The following is a 9467-nucleotide window of genomic DNA, read 5'->3' on the forward strand; positions in this document are numbered from 1 at the left end:
AGAACTACCAGGGGATGTAAGCTCAATAAGAGGAATAGAGGCAGATGGGGAGACAGTGACAGCTGCGGGAGACGTAATAGCGGGAGCAGGATCAGGGAGGATCTGCGCAGCAGGATCCCTAGAAGAGCCTCCTGGAGTCTCATGAAGCCCAGAAGAGCTAGGTATTTCGGCTAAGGGAGCCGGCTCTTCAATTGACGGTGCAGGGGCGATAGCGGCCAGAAATTTGGCCTCCTTGGCGCGAAGCAATTCTTCTTCCACGCGTATTTCTTCATCAATCAAAGCATCATAGAAACTCTCCACTGTATAGAACAGAGAAACAATTTAGGCAGTTATAAGCAAAAAGAAAAGAACAAGACGTTACCTAAGGAAATGTGAGTATCGGGTTTGACGGGGCTTAAACCAAATAAGTATAAAAGCTCGACCTTCAACCATTTCGGGATCGAGAGCCGGTGACCTAATAACTTCTCACAATAAATAGGAAAAGCAGGAAGGAGATGAAACTCTCTAACATCGGGTAAGGGAGGCAAGAAAGATTTCCAAGCATGAGACCAAGGAATAGGTCCCGGAAACTTTAAAAAGAAAAAACGAGACTTCCAGGCTTTGAGAGACGATGGCATATCTCCAAAAAGGACCATTTTAGTTCTCGACTGGAATAAGAAGACACCAGGTTCCGAGAGCTTGGTGTAGGAAAACATGAAGAAATTTTGAGGAGTAGGAGGAATATCTCGTAGACGAAACAACATATAAGTACCACATAGATAACGAAATGCATTAGGAGCAAATTGTTGCAAAGGAATATCAAAATATCGACTTATTTCAATTAAGAAAGGAGGAATGGGGAACCTTAAGCCCCCTATCAACTCGTCCCTGAAAAAAGTCACGCAGTTATCAGGGGGATGATGAGGTCGAGCATTCGGTGCTGGGAGTATGATTTTATATTCCTTAGGAATTTCATATTGGCGACGGATGGATAGTCTAGCATTCTTATCAAAGATAGAAGACATATGGACATACCAAGGAGCGATTGCTTCTTCAGCCATGGACAAAGGTATGGGCTAGAGCAGTAATGGATTACTTACTGAAGACAAGAAAGGGGATCGTCGTGAAACGGCGAGCACGAGGACTGGTTGAAGACAGCAACAGGAAAAAAGCTCTAGAGAAGGAAAAAGGAAGGACGAGGTTTAAAGAGGAGACGAAAGGTTTATGGTTTGAAAAACGCAAGACGGTCGTCAGATTAGGACGTTGGTAGCTCAGCAGACGCTGAGGATCGCAAAAGAAAGGTGAAAGGCCTATGTGACGTGGTGATCAGAAAAGGCATGTGTCAGAGGGACGTTTATATCAGACGTGACGAATCGGATCGCGATGGGGTTTGTAGTGCCTCAAACATTCTCTCACCCGAAGGAGAGCCAATCACCAGTTCAGAAACCTCGAAAGGAAACGTGATCGACTGGGCCTAATGAAATAGAAAGGGGCAGAACTTTTTGACCGTACTTAGGCTAAAGACAAAAATATTTTAAGGGCAATATTTCAGGAAGAAGGATAAATTTTAATTTGGGCGTACGAAATATAAAGTTAGTATTTGTTGAAATAACTTTATGTTTACAGAGATAATTGCGGGTATGAATGTTTCAGTCTAAGGAATAGCATCTGTTGATGTAGAAATACCGAACCATGCCAACAGGTAAGATAGTGTTAGCCATGATGAATAGCACATAAAATACCCGAAGTAATGATGAGTGCAACACAACATCTGGTAAATAATAGAAGATTTAGTAACAAGAACAAAGCATCTGAGACAAAAGTTGGTCTTTACATGTATGATCAGATCAGATACACAATATTACATTCCCCTCAGGAACAACAAACCTCAATTAGAAAACAAATATTACAAGCATACACTCTTGGAGCACGCAGAAAATTTCAATCACCACTGGATTCAAACTTACTATGGAGCGGAGATGGAAATAGCCCACTTCGTTCGAGCTTGTCAAGGCTCATAAGAGACAATATTTTGCCCGAGACGAAGAAAGCAACAAAAAACAAAAGCTCAAGGGCAACGAGACAGGGAAACATTGATTCATTCCATGATGGAAAAGTAAATGTGAAAACCACTTCCCCTCTCAAGCCGTATGAGCTCAACAAGTGAAGCAACCAATTTTAGCCCAAGGGTGACATATGCTGTGCCCTTCACACAACACCCCTGGGTCATTTGGCTGCCCCTCAATAAGTAGAAAAAATTTCTCTGAAGTTTCTTGGGTCCTTCAGAGCACCTGCATCTTTGGATAGAAGATTTGAACTATGAAGTTTCCTCTCTTAAGACATCCCTTGAACCTCTGAAGTAGCCAAAGCAAAAATCCCGATAAACTCATATATAGATCTCACCTGGTCCAACAAAAGTTGCCTCCAAAAAGGAGGATCCACGACCATGGCCTTAGCAACAAAAAGTGGCAAGGAAGAAAAAGAACTGAGAGAGGTTGTGGGTGAAGAGAAGGTTGTAGCCCTATTTAAAGGAGAAAAGGCTTACAGTATGGCCACACTTAATCTATTAAGACAGTGGTACACAAAATCTGTGAGGTCATTTCAAAATCTGGAGCAGAGTCACGGGTAGGAAAAAACAAGATCATACTTCTGTCTAGTCAGTCGTCTACACCTCCTTCGACTAGACTTGAAGGGAAGGCTAGTGATATGGGTTAGGTTTTGTGGGTCTTCAGATGAGGAAAGAAAAGGAAGAAAAGAGTCAAAGGAGGAAGGCCAATAACGGTCGAAACATACTTTCAGAACAAAGGTAGGCCAATATCGGTTGATACATGCCTGCCGAATGAAGGTAGGCCAATATCGGTCGATAAATGCTTGCCGAACGAAGGTAAGCCAATATCGGTCGATACATGCTTGCCGTATGAAGGTAAGTTAATAACGACCGATGCACACTCCAAAGTAAAGATAGACCAATATCGGTCGATACATGCCTGCCGAACGAAGGTAGGCCAATATCGGTCGATAAATGCTTACCGACCGAAGGTAGGCCAATATCGGTCGATACATGCTTGCCGTATGAAGGTAAGTTAATAACGACCAATGCACACTCCAAAGCAAAGATAGACCAATATCGGTCGATACATGCCTGCCGAACGAAGATAGGCCAATATCGGTCGATACCTGCTTGCCGAGCGAATGTAGGCCAATATCGGTCGATACATGCTTGCCGTATGAAGGTAAGTTAATAACGACCGATGCACACTCCAAAGCAAAGATAGACCAATATCGGTCGATACATGCCTGCCGAACGATGGTAGGCCAATATCGGTCGATACATGCATGCTGAACGAAGATAGGCCAATATCGATCGACACATGCTTGCCGTATGAAGGTAAGCCAATAACGACCGCTACATACTCTGAAGCAAAGATAGACCAGTATCGGTCAAGAGGGTTCTTTCGAGCAAAGAATGCGCATAGTTCCTTCAATGAATACCTTAGAAACATGTTGAATAAAATGTTATTTTTTAACATAACAAAGATACAAACAGAAGGCACATGAAGGAGAATCATACATGAATATACCGAATAGAATAATTCATGATAGAGAATATATATTTTGGCCGGAAATATGCTTTCAGCTTGTCTTGCAGGCGCTAAACGACAAAGAAGGTACATCTGGGGTACAAAAAAGATTCCTTAAAAATCATCTTCCCCAAGTACGCAGCTGATGTCATAACGAAATCTAACAAACCGGGGTCCACTTCATGATTACGGAGGTTATATGAAGTGGTATAAAAGGGGGAATCCTCTCCGTTGGCTAGGTAAGTGGACATCCCTAATTTTCTGGCTACTGTTCATCTTCTTTCTTCTTCTTTCCTAGACATCAAGGGAGATCACTAACTTGAGCGTCGGAGGGCCTAGCCAGGGATTCCCACCCCAGTCTTAGGTCACTGACGATAGTGTTGGTTGGTCTCTTGTGCGCAGAGAGCTTCAGGAGCTTGAAAATTCGGTTTTCTCCTATTCGGACGGGGATTTCCTCCTATTTATCAGATTTCCTACGGTGATTCTGGTTTTCTTCCGATCCGCTTTGGGTTTCTCGGGTCGAGGTTTCACCGGCATTATTCCTCGTCATTACAGTGGGTTTCCTTCTTCCGGATCTCCTTCACGGTCAGCTTCTCAGACAGGATCAACTTACAAGCACAACAAGACCCTATTTTTTAAGTTGTAACTTAGAGTTGAAACTCAATTTACTACCCTATTTGTTATTTAGAAAATTATTCAACTATATAATTCTTACATCAAGAATAACCATGGGCCTGATATTTTCCTATATCAGGCCCATCGTAGGCCTAATAGTTTCCATATCAGACCTAGTGTGGGCTTGATATGTTTCCATATCCGGTCCACGTTCTGGCAGAAATATATCATAAGTTTAGGGCTCCTATGAAGGGATCTAAATCAATAATAGATGGTAACGTTAGAGTCCTTGATGCATGAGAAAGCCACAAAAATTGATTTGAGTGTAATTTGACCTCTCTAAGTCCATTAGTGGTTTTGATCAAAATCCACTGATGGACCTAGGGTAGTCAAATTTCACCAAAAATCAATCAATGGAAAGAGTTGAGTGAGGAGAAGATAGATATGGTGTCAAAACTAGGTTCTAACCACTATCAATAAAGTTATTGTGTCATGCCATTTGACATGAAACAATGCTCTTGCTAGAATTTAATGAATAGAACACACTTTTGAGTCTTAACTTACAAGAACAACTAAATCCTTTTTTTAAGTCATAATTTAGAGTTGGAACTCAATTTACAACCCTATTTATTATTCAGGAAATTATTCAATTATATAATCCTCACATCAGGAATAACCATGGGCATGATATTTTCCCATATCAGGCCCACCTTTGGGCCTGATATGGTCCCATATCAGGCCCACCTTTGGGCCTTATATGGTCCCAAATCAAGCCCACCGTGGGCCTAACACGTTTTAGCTGAAACTTATCATAATTTAGTCATAACTTGCAGATGAAACTCAATTTACAAGCACCCACTTTAAAATGTCTAGACACTTGACACCTCATATTAGAGATATAAAATTTATAAAACTCAACACAATTGTTTATCTTCAAATTCATGCAAACATATACCAGTAAAAAAAAATATATGAATGTACTACATATAAAATTTTCTAGGACATACTATATACAAAAGATATGGATCCATTCTACCTTTATACAAAATATATAAATCAAGCATAATATTCCTGCTTACAAAATATTCTTGTATACATATACTTGTAAATCAATTAGCAGGGACTGGCGGCATTCTACAAGTCCTTCGATTATGGCCAAGTTGTTTATAGCAGTTGTATTTGATTTTTACCTTCCCATTATGTTTTGACTCGATTCGTGCCTTCTTTCTCCTACCAGGCTGCACAAGGCTATGGGAACATAGAACTATAAAGTTATTTACACCACAAGGACAAAATTCCTTGCTTCGATAAGGATAATTACGATCCATGTAAACAACCTTCTAATTTCGCGAATGAAAATAATGTTGACAATACGGGAGTGTATCAATGTTCCGATGAATGATTACAACAATAACATTTGAGCAAGGAAATCCAAAATTTTGAAACTCTCCGTAGTTGCAATATTTTCTTTCCAAATCAATAATGTATGAAGCACTCCGAGTCTCTACTTCCATTTCAAATTGAGAGTAGGGGTGGACTCTCTTTGAATCCATTTCTATAGTAGCATTAGGTGTTAAAGCACCCTCGCATTTCAAGCTTTCCTCCCTCTGGTTATAGAACTATTGAGCTACTTTTCTTCTAGTATTATCAATTAACATGTTTATGGGAAGTTCACGTGTATACTTGAACAAAGCATTTAAACTCTCTACACAATTAGTAGCTAGCATTGTGTACCTTCTCTACAACAATAAAATGTAAAAATAAGTATCATATTTTGATCATTTAACTAAGCCTTTAATTAAATAATTCTCCCACTAAATTGTAAAGCTTTGGTAGGAGCAAGTCATGGATGTGGTTTTACCCACACTACTAGCTCCAAATCCAATCGCGATAATATTCATGTGGGACAAGGTCTATATTATACCACATCTTGAGTTAGCTTTGACTAATCGCCCAAGACTTAGTATAATTTAGGTAGACAACATTTACCAGTTACATCATATGTAACTCTTGTATCATTGTGTAAACAAGACTATTTGTTCATTTGCCCATCTTATAAAATTTGCATTATAACTCATCTTGAGTTAGCTTTGGCTAATCGGCCAAGACTAGTATAATTTGAATTTCATCATATGAGATATGCCTCTAAGTTCTCAACTTAGCTAAGTCACACCCAAAGTCCAATAGTCGGACATCACTATTGTCTTGTCGCACTCTACCAAGATAAAATGAGTCACTTTATTTTGACAAACCTGACTACAAATGATCGAGATAGTAGTGAGTATCGAACTTTTGTAGGCATATTTAAAAGACCTAATCATGATTAAACTACACATGCATCGCATAAAATCATAGCATATCATGGCATACATCACATATATGCATAAATAAATGTGACATGGTTATGAGCCCATTTTCTATAATCCTCTCAATCCAATGAGAAGATCGTAAGGTCAACCTAGGTTAAAACATCTTCTCCAAGTGCTTCCTCGGTCGTCATGTGTTGTTGTCCTCCTCCCTTTTCACAGTCGTCAAGTAGACTTATTCTTCTCTAATTTGTACATTACAAAATCTAAAGAAAACTCAAGCTACATTTGAGTGTAGTATAAATTTACAACAAGAATGAAAAAGGAGAGGCACAACACACAGACCGTATTATGAATTACAACACACACATCTAATCATATCGAAATTTAAGGACCATAGCCATGCACCATGTCATATAACATTCTCAATCTATTATGATATAAAATTTACTATGATTTAAACAACTAATTATGAGCCGCAACACCACAATGGTCTCGCTAAAACCTGTTGGCCGAAACTTGCTCATAATCATGCAAATCATAATAAACATGTCATGCAATTTCTATATTACATATGAAATTCTACTACAACTTAGCATATACCTTCGCAAGTGGCTCTGATACTACTGTAAGAAACTAGGATGCTAAACAAGTGAAAGTACATCGGAAGACATCTAGTTCCTCCCAAAAGATCTATGTGAAGGAAAACCACATACTAAGTTTCTACATGAAAAAGGAGTTATACCTTTATTGCATGCCCTTCACAATCCTGACCGCAACGTTTCTTTAGGTGTAGATCTTAGCACGATCAAGTGACTACACCTCTATGGTATCAACATGAACAAGCCTCGCTTGTCTCACAAACTCACAAAGTGGAGAATGAAACAACCAAAGGTTGTGCTAGCAACCCTTCTTAGAAGTTTTAGCCAAGTAAAGAGAGGAGGAGGAAGAAGAGCAAGAACACCAAAAACTCATCATGAAAATGAATCCAAAAACCCCTTTTTATAGATTCATGGAATTGCCTTATACCTTAATATCAATTGCCTTAATTGACATTAATATGTGTCTTCATCCAATGAATCCAATGCATCCAATGCATGAATAATTCAAATTGTTCACTCTTTATCCAATGCATGAGTAATTCAAGTTGTACACACCTCTTTCTTCATGAATTCAAATTCATGAAATCACTTAATGAGTCCAACTCATTAATCATCAATCCAATTGACTCAATGAGTCTAATTCAAATTAGACTCAATCCAATAGTTAGATTTAATTGAGTCTAACTCAATGAGTCTAATTTGAATTAGATTTAATCTAATGATCCATCATATGAATCTATCTCCATTGATTTGTTCTTTGTGTGTAACCTAATAGGTTCTCGTAATGTTGGTAATGTATCCAAATCAACATTTAGATACATAAACAATGAGTAGCATCTAGCAAGGCATAATTTCTACCCAAGTGACGAAAATGTCGAGATCCGACTTAACCTTTCCGTGGCTATTATCTTGTATAACTCAATCCTTCTATCCTTGATATATAGATTGATCAATGAGGTATATACTATGTCATTCTCTTATCAATCTTTGTGTTTCTTGATCTCTAAGTAGACACACTCAATCAAATAAGCTCAATATCCCATATTGATTCATTTAAGCATGACCATGCATTCTTGTGTCCTACTAATCAAGGGGCTCACAGATATCACTTTTGTTATATGGAAGTGATAGATCTCATCTATATCACTCACATCCCTCCGCATAACATATTGCATACCCAGTGATTGACTTTATGGTCCACCCTATTACGGGTGACATTTGTCGATACCAAAGTATACAACTCCTTATGTAGGGAATAGTAGTGACTTCAGGTCTAAGGACAATTCATACTAATAGTCACATGAAAATATTTATGACACTCATATAATGATCCATGAAACATTCTTATGGTGGGTCATTCAGCATGTATTCTCTAATATACACTCATGTGTCAATCTAATATCTCATATCTCATATCTATGACTTGTGAGATTAAGTCATCTGTTGACCTACATGCTAGTCCCAACACATTAATATTGTCCTTACATATTAATGCTTGACTAGGAATAGTTAGAGTAGTGTTCTATGTATATCTATAATATCTCACTATCAATTCAACCAATTGATATGCTGTAGATTAGAACCTCCTACTCTAGGGCATTATTATACTTATTCATTCGACACTGAATTGAAGTAAATATAATAACCAACTTTGCCTTTATTAATAATGAAATATGATACAAAAGGAGCTCTTTACAATCATCTCATAATTAGTACTAGGGCCAATACTAACATAACCAAAGATAGCATGTGATTTTTAACATCAATCACAACTCCTGTAGTAGCAAGGAATGGTTATCCCAATATGATTGGGATTTTTGGATCTTCCTCCATATCAAGCACCACCAAATCAGTAGGTATGATGCACCCACTCACCTCTATTGGCATGTCTTCAATTATACCCTTAGGGTACCTGCATGAATGATCGGCTAATTACAATGCCATAGTGGTGAGCTTTAAGTTTTTCAAAGCTATCTTATTACAAATAGAATAGGGAAAGCGGCTAACACTTACCCCAAAATTATAGAAAGCATTTTCAAAAATAGTGGTCCCTATCTTAGAAGGGATGGAGAAGCTTCCAGGGTCTTGTAGCTTGGGTGTTAACACGTTCAGGATTAGTGCACTACATTCCTCAGTTAATGTTATGGTCTCATGTTCTTCTTTCTTTCTTTGGGTAGTTGTTATCTCTTTTAAAAACTTAGCAAACTTAGGCATTTGATAAATTGCATCTATCAATGGTACCTCGATGCAAAGCTATTTAATTCTATCTAAACATTTGATGAATTTTTCATCCTTCTTTATCATAGCTAATCTTTGTGGGAAAGGGACTGTTTGACTTTGAGGTGGTGGTGGAAGAGTCTCTTCAACCTTTTTGATAATCTCCT

This window comes from Zingiber officinale, chromosome 1A (genome assembly GCF_018446385.1).
Source record: "Zingiber officinale cultivar Zhangliang chromosome 1A, Zo_v1.1, whole genome shotgun sequence".
Classification (NCBI taxonomy): domain Eukaryota; kingdom Viridiplantae; phylum Streptophyta; class Magnoliopsida; order Zingiberales; family Zingiberaceae; genus Zingiber; species Zingiber officinale.